The sequence below is a fragment of the Pinus tabuliformis genome, chromosome X (assembly GCF_031772625.1).
Source record: "Pinus tabuliformis cultivar Carrire ecotype Pingquan chromosome X, CPIR1, whole genome shotgun sequence".
Taxonomy (NCBI): Eukaryota; Viridiplantae; Streptophyta; class Pinopsida; order Pinales; family Pinaceae; genus Pinus; species Pinus tabuliformis.
This window is the reverse complement of record NC_142308.1, coordinates 1,534,617,162-1,534,629,746: the sequence shown is the minus strand read 5'-3', so window position 1 is coordinate 1,534,629,746 and position 12,585 is coordinate 1,534,617,162.

The following is a 12,585-nucleotide window of genomic DNA, read 5'->3' as shown; positions in this document are numbered from 1 at the left end:
AATGCAAAAGTAGACGAAAAAATGGCTCAAAAGTGAACGTAACAATAGACACAAAATGGGATGCAAAGGTGGATGCAATATATGGTTCAACATAGGATGCAAATTTAGATGCTCAAAAGGATGAAAAATTGGATGCAAGAAATGGTGTTAAAAATGATGCTAAATTGGATGCAACAAGTGATGCAAAATTAAATGCAAAATATGGTGCAAAATAGGATGCAAAAAAGGGAGATAAATAAAATGCAAAAGTGGATGCAAAAAATGGTGCAAAAGTGCATGCGAAATTTGGCATTAAATTAGATTCAACATATGGTGCAAAATTGGATGGAAAAGATGGTGTAAAAAAAGGCAGAAAAATTGGCACAAAAATAGATGTAAAAATAAGTACAAAATTAGAAGCAAAAGATGGCATAAGACCAGATGCAAAAATTGGCACAAATTGGATGTAAAAAAAGGCGTTAAATAAGATGTCAAAGATGGTGTAAAAATCGATGCAAATTATGACACAAAAATAGAAGCAAAGAATTCCACAAAAGAGGAAGCAAAAAATGATGCAAAAATAGATGCAAAAAAAGGCACAAAACTAGAAGCAAAACCTGTTGTAAAACCAAATGAAAATCTTGGTGCAAAATATGATGCAGAAAATGATGGAAAATTTGGCGTAAAAAAGATGCAAAATTTGGTGCAAAAAAGGACGCTTTAAAAATTGTACAATAGAGCCAGATTTAGCGCCAGGTTGCTCATCCCAATTGAGAAAAAAATGCACTAGAATCTGGTGCTAAATCTGGCGCAAATTGCCTGTTTTGTTGTAGTGATCTTCAATGATTAACTCTGTAGAAATAGAGTTAATAGGAAGTCATCCATCAACCTGATGGGCTCTCCCTTCCATAAGCCCATAAGAAGTTTATGGAGGTTTATCTGTGTTTCATTTGAAAGATATAACTAGAGTCATTGTTAAATAATGTGTCTCTCAGATCCAGGAAAATGTTGAATCCATTCAAACCATTTCCTTTTAGATCCTACAAAGCTTTAGGAAGAAGCTCGAAGACATGGTACTTCTTATCTACATCTTGGATGTATCCGGGTGGGCATAAATTCTTTAACCCACAGAGGGCTTAATACATATGTGTTGGCTACTATCAGAGATCTCATGCATAACAAATATACTGATTCATTAATTGGTGGTATCATGGCTCCTTTATCAAATGGTCTTATAAGGTTTGATTGCCACCCAAATTTCTCAGTGTATGTATATGATGTACACATTAAGGACATCCTCAAATTGTAAATCAAAACTAGTGGTTTTGATATGAAAATAAAAAGGTAAAACAATGTAGTTCATACTAGAGGGTGTTTCAGGCACACCAACACATATATGCAGCTATTCTGCATACACCCAATCAAGAGTCAAAATCTAGCACCCTTGTAATCATTGATGCTCATAATAAAAAAAATAAGCACGAGACTATCAAATGGGAAGATCTTAGCTTTCCTGAAAACTGGGTAATATATTTACCTCAGTCGCCCAAAGTTCAAAGTATCAAGACTGCTCAGATACAAGAAGGACAAGCTAAAGCTACTATGTCCTTCCCCAGAAGATCTACTTTGGTTTCTAAAAGAATACAAGAAGCCTGTCAAGCCACAAAATACCATAAAAACCCATACCATATTTCATGTCAACCATCTACTTACACATATGTAAATACTCCATCTGTAAGCTGCTCACATGTTGATTTATTTGAAATCGCTCAGTTATTACATTTTTCCACTCTCAAAGTAAAATGTCTTGTCTACCAAACTATAGTTTGCTTACAATCTCTCGCAGATCTTGTTCTCCACAGGAATCATAATCCCAGGACTCGAGAGGCCCATTCTACTGTTACTACAATTTCATGTCCAAATCCAAAATGCTCTGACATTCCATTTCCTCATGACATTGTCCTAATGGTTCATGAATTACCCACTCTGGAGAATGAAGACCCCATCTCACTGAGATGTTTAGCAAGATGAGACCACCCGGGATACCAAAATATGGCTTGGGATATCTTGAAAGAATAGAAAATCTCATTCCATGTTCAAGATTTCAAAATCTTATTCCACCAGACTGCAAGAAGCCATCAAATCTAGAAATGTACAAATTCTTCTCCCTCATGGATGGGTGTCCCAAACATAAGATTAATAGAGAATGGATGAAGAGTATGCTAAATTGGGATCTCTATACACATCTCGAATCCAAAGAATTCAATCTCAGCACATCTGTTGAAGAAAAATATGCTCTTTCCCTAGAATGGAAAAAAGTGTATGGAAGAAACAAACTCATGGTTCTCTTTCTATGTCTGGAAGAAATTAAAGGAACAACCAAAAGTAAACATGGCAGATGCAGAAACTTCATCTGCACAAAAACACTTGATCCAGGTCTGGGTGTGAAGAAGGACCTTTCCAAGACCTTTTACTTTCGTGATGTGTTAAAATTTCATATTAAAAGAACATTAACAAATACAGCTGCAAACTGTAAAGAAGAGGAACATAACAATCATCAGCACATGAGAACAAAAGCCGTTGATAACAGAGTTCGTCCAGGAGGGACTATGTCTCCGGGCCCCATATCAAGATGGTGTAGGCCACTGCATTATGTGTTGTCAATAAAGATGATGTACACAAAGATGATGTCTCTATCATACAGGTAAGAATGCCCTCACGCAGGAGTGGCACTAAGAGATGTTCCACAACTAGAACTCTCAATCAAAAGACTCCTATCAGTATGACACAAAACAAGCATGGTGCGCATCTCAACAACATGGCACAAAAGGGATGTCAAAGAAAAACACATGCATGATGACAACAAGAGTATCCCAACAACATACAACAAGGGATCTCAAAGCATAAAGTACATCATATGAAGATTCCTCATAACATGAAGCAAGGAATCATGATAACAAGAAATAAAGAAGATCCTGCATCAATATCAATAAAGGATCTGCAACATAATGTAAAAGAAGAAATATATGAATAAAGCATATACCTCACACCACCACAGGCCATCTGAAGATGTGAATGAAGAAGTGGATAAAACAATCCACGATGAACATCTGTTCACATTATCAATGCGCAGGCACAATTCGCTACTAATCTGTCATGGCCTCATTACGAATGGCCATATGAAGAAGCGGGGCATTTGAAGCAGCTGTCAATAAGCTGAATCTCGTTGAAACATCGATCTCACAGCATTGATCATACAAGAAGAATCGATCAAAAGAAACAATCAAAGAAGCATTAATTAAAAGATGAATCGATCATAAAGAGGAATTGATCATAGAAGAATAATCAATCATGAAGAGAGGAACTACTCTGGACTCTCGGCTTCTGTAGCTCTCTGCTATCTGGCTTCATAGTGTACTAGCTATGTCGTTGCCGCCCTCTGCGGCTCTGCGGCACTCTAGCTCCCTTTGTCTCTGCCCAGTCCTCTCATTCTATGGCTCTCCATCGGGCGCAACCTCCTCAATGAGGTCTTTGTCACTCAGCACAGGCTCTTAGGCTCTCTCTCTCCCTTTGGTACGTAGGCTCTCTGTAGCATAGGCTCTCTTTGGCCTTTTTCTTCCTCTGGCATGCAGCTTCCCAGGCTTTCTATCATACCACTACTACATAGCCTTCCGCGCTCCTCCCCGGCTTTGTATCACCCATCGTGTTTTATACATGTTTAGGACAAGGCCGCATAAAAATCAGAGGTTTGTTGTTTATAATTGAAGCCATTTGCATAGAAGCATCGGCTGTTGCAACAAAACAATGAAAATAGCCTTCTTTCTATTTAAACAGATAATACTCTAAAAACTGATAAATCCTACAAAATCCATTTAAAGCTGGACTTCAAAACAGTTTAAATCGGCCCTACAAACCTTATTGGGTCTGCTTTAATTTCTTATCACATCACATATCGGATTTCGCTGAAACCACAAATATATGGGAATACGTGAAAACTCTGAATCCCCAGATTTCAAATTTTATCAGATTGGATCTATAGTTCCGTCGGGTCTGCGCCTAATCGCAAGTCAGGATCACAGATCGCCAATCAACGATCATTCCGATTGCTGATATCAGCGATCGCTAATCGCAGGGGTCTCGGTCCTCGGCCTTTGGGTTTCATCAACGCCGATCGCCGACACCGATCCTCCTTTGCTGATTCACAAGCCTGTATATCGCCGATATTGCAACTATCATGCCCTCGACTCTGATATCGAAGATCGCTAATCGGGGGTCCTAAAGGCCTGCCTTAAGTTCGCCCTTTGGATTATGTCGATTGCGATTTGCCTTTAAGGCCAAAAACCCATTTTTATGAGAAAATGTCTCATTTTCTTAAGGAACAGAGCCACCTTCTTTTTGCGATAACTTCATCATCCAAAATTGGATTGACGAACCGTTCACACCTCCATGATCAAGAAGATGAGCTCTTTGATCTGGTTCTAGTTCCACATCATTTTGATCACTTTGATTTTTGAGCGTTTCCATGCCATGGTGTCTGAAGATCCACCTGGATCAATCCTCCCCACTGAGGAGCTTTTGGTCCTCTAAAAGCATAAAAAGTAATCTGCATCTTTCTCTGTACCTTGTCTGCATCACAAATGTCCTGAAAAGGTCTCGCTTCCATCTCCTTCACCTTTGTTCTTCGGAGCCTTAAGCGACAAGATGACACCTGCTACTTCTGCAACCTGTAGTACATTGTTTGCAAATTACATGCTCTGAATGACATGACCAACTAAAGACTCAAATGTCCCATACTTGCCACAAGTTTATAACTCATACTCAGTGGTCAAGTTTACAACAAGATGGACGTAATACCCCAGCTATGACAACAAGGCCAACTCATCATGGTTGCTTCAAAAAGTGATGGAAAACACATCATCACTACAACACATGATTTACATTCATAAGGCCAAACACTATTGTGTGGAAAAGTGATGGAAACATAACATCACTTTCAGAGTTTTAACATGCAACTCAAAATATGACTCAAAACATGACCAGACATCATTGTTGCTAACTACGTGATGGAAACACATCATCACGTTTACATTTTAAAATGCAACAAATGATTTACAAAAGAATGACCATGAAACAACAACATGTATAGAAACCATTTCTCACTTATGTTTGTGAATGGGTCACCTCCTTGAGGTGGTTTTGCTGGTCGAACAACCAATTTACCTGGTTCACGCACCGACATTTTGTCTTTAAGGCGCTGTTTTGGATGGAGCTTCCAGCAAGTGGCTCTCTGATGGCCATTTCTATCGCAATGACTGCAGTATGTTTTATTCCTCCATACCTACTTAACCTGTTTCTTTTCATGTTGTCGAGAGGGTTTTTCATGCCTCATGAGTGCTGCTATTATTTTCCAACACTTGGAAAAGGTATGGTTAGGTAAACCACAAAAAGTTCATGTTTTTTGATGCCTTTGTCCTCGTTCATTATTAGCAACATGATCATAATGAAAATTCAAAGATCGAAACTGATTATACCTTCCTTTGCTATTTCTGATGTCAATATGCCGATGAGAGCTTGCCCTAGCTCTCTCCCTACAATGGAAACTGCCATGGGATGATGGGGATATTTTCCCATCATTCTCTTTCCTCGATGAAGTCTCAGATGAATCTGACACCTTTGAGCACTCTCCTTTAGTGTACCTAGAGTCTGCAAATCGATGTTCGTGCACAAACCCCAAAGGTTGAGTTATGCCTTGGTTATTAGCACCAAGTTGTTTCTCCTCATGCCTCGTCTTTGTAAGGAGCCTCATATTTGTCCCTGTAATTGGGATCTCTAAATCTCCAACAGACATCATACTATGAGAAGATGAAATCGAAAGGAAATCAACATCTTTTACCTTCTCTTTTGATTTGGAAAGAACTGATGAGGGCTGCTCATCATCCGTTTTTGGTGGTTCGCTAACTGTCTCAACACCTTCCCCAAATTATTTCTTGACATACCCAAGTCCTGCCTGACGGGTTAATTCCTCTACTTGGATGGGACTGACAATGCCTTGGCCATTAATGCCCAATCCTTCATATCCCACTCTCTTCAGAAGTTTGGAGCCAATTCCTATGGTATGATTTTCAAACATAGCGAAATCATCATCAGGAAACATACATGAAGATGGAGAACTACTTTTTACCTCACATGGGTCTCGCTGCAGCTTTTCCAAGGCCTCGTCCTTTTCTTGCAGCTGTAGTAGCAAAATTTGCTTCTCCTCCTTCTCTTCATGTAGACACATCTTCAATTCATCATTCTCAGTTTGAAGATTATGTTTGTTTTGCTTCAATTCCTCCATGGCCTCTTCTGTGGCTTTCAACTGAAGCTGTAACCGCTCCTTTTCCCCTGTTTCTTTCTGTAGAGTTTCATACACAATTTCCACTTTCTTGGAGATGTCGAGCATGGTCTCTCACATGCCTCTTTCATCCTCTATCATTGCATGTTCCATTTTTCACACTGCAATTCACATCAACGTAAAGACCTGCTCTGATACCACTTGATCCAGGTTCGGGTGTGAAGAAGGACCTTTCCAAGACCTTTTACTTTCGTGATGTGTTAAAATTTCATTTTAAAAGAACATTAACAAACATAGTCGTAGACTGTAAAGAAGAGGAAAATAACAATCATCAGCACATGAGAACAAAAGCCGTTGATAACGGAGTTCGTCCAGGAGGGACTACGTCTCCGGGCCCCGTGTCAATATGGTGTAGACCGTTGCATTATGTGTTGTCCATAAACATGATGTACACAGAGATGATGTCTTTATCAGACAAGGAAGAATGCCCTCACACAGGAGTGGCGCTAAGAGATGTTCCACAACTATAACTCTCAATCAAAAGACTCCTATCAGTATGACACAAAACAAGCATGGTGCGCATCCCGCCAACATGGCACAAAAGGGATGTCAAAGCAAAACACATGCATGACGACAACAAGAGTATCCAAGCAACATACAACAAGGGATCTCAAAGCATAAAGTACATCATATGAATATTCCTCATAACATGAAGCAAGGAATCATGATAACAAGAAATAAAGAAGATCCTGCATCAATATCAATCAAGGATCTGCAACATAATCTAAAAGAATAAATATATGAATAAATCATATACCTCACACCACCATGGGCCATCTGAAGATGTGAATGAAGAAGTGGATAAAACAATCCACGGTGAACATTTGTTCACATTATCAATGCGCAGGCACAGTCCGCTACCAATCTGTCATGGCCAAATGAAGAAGTGGGGCATTTGAAGTAGTTGTCAATAAGCTGAATCTCGCTGAAACATTGATCTCACAAAATTGATCATACAAGAAGAATCGATCAAAATAAACAATCAAAGAAGCATTAATTAAAAGATGAATCGATCATAAAGAGGAATTGATCATAGAAGAATAATCGATCATGAAGAGAGGAACTGCTCTGTACTCTCGGCTTCTATAGCTCTCTGCTATCTGTCTTCATAGCGTACTAGCTATGTCGTTTCCACCCTCTATGGCTTTGTGACGCTCTAGCTGCCTCCGTCTCTGCTAGGTCCTCTCGTTCTGTGGCTCTCCATTGGGTGCAACCTCCTCAATGAGGTCTCTGTCACTCAGCACAGGCTCTCAAGCTCTCTCTCTCCCTCTGGTACGCAGGCTCTCTGTAGCACAGGCTCTCTCTAGCCTTTTTCTTCCTCTAGCACACAGCTTCCCGGGCTTTTTGTCATACCACTGCTACACAGCCTTCTGCACTCCTCCTCGTCTCTATATCACCCATCATGTTTTATACATGTTTGGGACAAGGCCACATACAAATTGGAGGTCTGTTGTTTATAATGGAAGCCATTTGCATAGAAGCATCGACTGTTGCAACAAAAATGTGAAAATAGCCTTCTTTCTGTTTAAACAGAAAATACTCTAAAAACTGATAAATCTAACAAAATCCCTTTAAAGCTGGACTTCAAAACAATTTAAATTAGCCCTACAAACCTTATTGGGTTCACTTTAATCGCTTATCGCATCGCATAGCGGATTTGGCTGAAACCACAAATATACGGGAATACAATGAAAAGTTTGAATCCCCGGATTTCAAATTTTATCAGATCAGATCTATAGTTTCGTCAGGTCCGCGCCTAATCACAAGTCGGGATCAAAAATTGCCGATATCAGCAATCGCTAATCACAGGGGTCCCCGTCCTTGGCCTTTGGGTTTCGCCGACGCCGATTGCCTACGTCGATCCTCCATCGCTGATTCACAAGCTTGTATAGCGCCGATATCGCAACTATCATGCCCCTGACTCCGATATCGGAGATCGCTGATTGGGGGTCTTAAAGGCCTACCTTAAGTCCACCCTTTGGATTATGCCAATTGCGATTTGCCTTTAAGGCCAAAAACCCATTTTTATGAGATAATGTCTCCTTTTCTTAAGGAACAGAGCCACCTTCTTTTTGTGATAACTTCATCATCCAGACTCGGATTGACGAATCGTTCACACCTCCACGATCAGGAAGATGAGCTCTTCGATTTGGTCCTGGTTCGACATCATTTTGATCACTTTGATTTTTGAGCATTTCCGTGCCATGGTGTCTGAAGATCCACCTGGATCAACACTTCTGGACATATTGTGATGGAAGCAAGGTAGAAACAAGCACCACATTTCCTCCATAAAAGGGAATTATGCTAGGAGAAGCTAGCAACTCAGCCAAGGCCATTCCTTTAGTATTAAAAGATGATTCAACTCTAGGAATAGATGGAAGGATCCAGAAGGCCAGTGAACAAATAAATTGGACAAATACAACAATTAAAGGGTTAGAGATGAATATGGTAAAAACTTCTAAACAAAAGAAATGTTTTGCCTCACAATCAGTCGCTGTACATAGTGTGAATAAAAATTTGAATGACGTCAACTTTTTAGTTTCCGTATTAAAAGGTTTTGTCAGAGAATCAACAACACAAATTAAAAGCATAGAGGAAATGGTAGACTCTGAGTTCGACTCTACTCAGACTCTTATGGAAAAAATTTCTGAAAAATTTGAGCAACTTTTTGTATCTCCCAAAGATAAAAATATCCCAACCTCTATGTTGTTTAGCCACCATGTACCCATTCAGCATGCCTCAAAACCTGTAGAGAGGTTTCCATTTCTATTTCACCAAGAGAAACCAAAGAATTACACTGACACCAAAGAATATTTTAGTGAGTCATATTCTCTTTTCACATGGACTATGACCAAAGAAGAAGAGCTAGGATCCTCTGGAAAACATCTTTTGTGTCTATATGAACCTCTGTCTAGCAAATTCAGTAGATATCCAGCTCTTGACATCAATGGCAAGGGAAAGATGCCAAAAACTCATACCTTTTAGTCTGCATCTTATAAGGAGTGGAATATTGATGGTTTGAGTGTTAGTCAAATCAGGCAAATGATTGACTAGATGTATACTGAATATAAGCTTATGTGTATGAGAGGAAAATATGAAATTGAATCCTACAAAACTCTCATCCAATACTTTACAAGTACCCAACAAATATGGTGGGAAGTAGAATCTTCCCCTAAATTACTTGCAAAAATGGAAGCAGAATTGGTTAAGGATGAAGCTTGAGATGTTATCCACAATGAAAATGGTGACCCAAAAAATAATATTATTGAAGCATTAACCTCCTTCATCCTAGAACATTGGTGTGGAGCAACAATATAAATTGCTCATAAACATGAGATGATCCTTGTTAGTGCCTAGATTGACCTCAGGCTGAAGGGAGGCAATCTTAGGATAACCACAAACCTAGCTTAACCTGGTAGCTAGCCCTACCAGGTTGGGAGAGGGCTCTCTCCAGTCATCTTGACTGAGATTGACAAGGAGAGAGCCCTCTCCCGACCTGGTGGGGCTACCTACTAGGTTAATATTGGTTTGTGGTTATCCTAAGATTGCCTCCCTTCAGCGGTAAATGATAGAAGTGTTAGTTTTGAGTTTCAAGAACTATCTGAAGTTTTCCCTCATATGACTGATGAGTGCGATAAGAAACATGACAATTTTATTGCCATTTCATATGAAGATGATCAACAAATTTCAGAAGACCAGGGAATTGAGGACTGTCATTCAGGTTTTTCATGTTTTGAAATGTTATTTCAAGAAGACAATAATTGTTTGAGAAAAAGAAAAAAAAAAGTATTATCTCCTCTGTTTGAAGATGAGATAGATCAACTCCTGAAAGGTCAGGTTACAGCCCAAGCTAATGCAGGTTTGCAATGTTCACATCGTCAAGAAGGTGTTAGTGAAGATTCTTCCACTTTTGAAAATGAGGACAGTCTTGAAATTAGATTCATAGATCAACGAACATATATTGTTTTCCTTCATGAAGATGATAGGGCTGTCATGTTTGACAATCTTGAAGAATTTTTTCTATTTAAGAAAGGCTTAGACTATGAAATTGAGGAATATGAGCTTGAGAGAGATAGTATGCCAGAAATTGAGTCAGAATTTCTCATGCTCGAGGAATTTACAACCAACACTCAGATAGCAGAAGCTTATACTTCTCTATGCCTTCCTATCAATCAACAACCAACTGTTCTTTTAGATCAGAATGAAGGGAGTACTTGTATTTTTGCTGCTAGATCTCAAGACAAGTTAGTGCTTCAGGATTTTCAAGATCCCTTCGGCATTCTTTTGCAAGCATTAGAAAAGATGAATGTTGCCTGGTTCATTAGCATAAGCCTTGGTTTCAGTTGTTATTGTGAGTTGCCTACATGTACATCGTTCTACCTGCTCGGGGAAAGTGAGAGCAGAATTTCAGTAAGTAGCCATCTACTGGATTGGTTACATTGGAAGGCCCACTTCACATGATTGTACATATTTCATCAATAGGCAGGTGGTTGTCATCATGATTTGAAGCCCTCAAATCTCGATGGTCTGCTGCCATTAAAAATATTTGTAAGTACTTGTTTTAGTTAAGTAAGTCTTGAGTCATTTTTTCAGTCATTTTCAAGACAGTTTCAGAGTCAGTTTGTGTCGTCAAGTCGTCAGTTTGATTTTTTTAACTCCATGCCCAATGGATAAGGCTACTTGGTCTACGGTGTTCTTGGCACCTCCAAGGAGCTACCATCCCCAATGGAGCCAATGTTAGTTTCAGTCTTTGAATCCTTCCACCAGCGATCAAACATGCTCTTACAAAGTGGTCCTAGGGTGTCAAAGTCAAATTTTGTCATTTCAGTGAGTCTTCAAGTAAAATTTGGTCTCTAGGTATTAGGTCTAGGATTTTTTTTCACTCCTTCCAAAGTTTTCCAAGTGTCATTCCATGTCACCATTTGGTTGAGTGTATCATCATTCAAAAAGTTGTCATCATCATTTCAGGTTCCAATGGGTCATTTTACACCTTGTTCGTGCTTTAGTTGTGCTTAGGTAAGGTTCATTTCCCTCTCTTAGGGTTTTGAAGGTAATTTTTCTTGGATGGTCAAATCATCAACAAAACTTGTATCATGATGCTCATACACCTTCCCCTATCCTTAATATACCTTCTCAAGCACTTCCCATCACTGATATCCCTCAAACTCATCATTTTCCCACAAAGCCTAGCTTATTGCTACAATTTGACAATTTTCTAGGCTAGGCCTGTGTTTTGCCCTTTTGGACCCCTTCCCCTCACTTAATATTTGAAATTCCACTTTCCCCTGCTTCCTAACATCCCTCCCTACTTCCCAAAATTTTCTCAAGAATTTAGAAGCCCCTTATCCCCTTCATTTCCCTTCATTTCTACAAATCCCCTGTTCCACATATCGGGATAGGTTTTATTCAAATGATGTTTCTGAGAAATAGAAGATGAATTTGACAAAAGTGAGAGAGGTTTTTGTCCATAATTGACCCAAGAAGAAAAACCTCTTTCAGTTTTTACACAAGTTTCATGGTTTGGGAGAAATGTCTAAAGCATCATTTGCCTCAGGAGGGTTGCTGCACCTCTGGAGTGACCTTGGTAAAATCAATTTTTCTCCTAGATGGAATGACCAAATGACTTTCTTGATGAGTCAACTGATAAGTAGACACAAATATATTTCCAATGAGCTATCATGAGCTCAATTTGGAGTTGAGGAAGACCTTCAAAAGTTGACTGAAACAACACTCTGCATTTAGGTAGCCTCATTCTACACATTTTGACCAGTCTTGGGAGATTTGACTTTTGACAGGGCAAATGAACTCCAAATTGAAAAATTCAAGATGTTCTGAAAAGTAGACTCGCCAAGCTTTCCAACGAGTTGTCACACGCCCAATTTGGACATCGGAAAAGCCTTCAAAATTGTCCTGCAAAAGGCACTACACACCAAATACTGATGCTACGTATAGAACTGGCGCTACGCACCTGGGGTTTTCTTGCAGTGTTAAATTGAACCGACGCTACGCACCAAACTGGCGCTACGCACTTGGGTAAGTGTGCTACGCACCTAGTAGTTGAGTTACAAATCATTGTAAATTGCACCAAATCACCTCAAAACTTCTCCATTGCCTCTTTGCAAGTAAGTACACCATCATTCTTGTTGAAAAGAAGTTGTTGCATCAGTCTTTGGTTGTGTTGTCTCTCAAAAACATCAAACCCTAATTGTCAC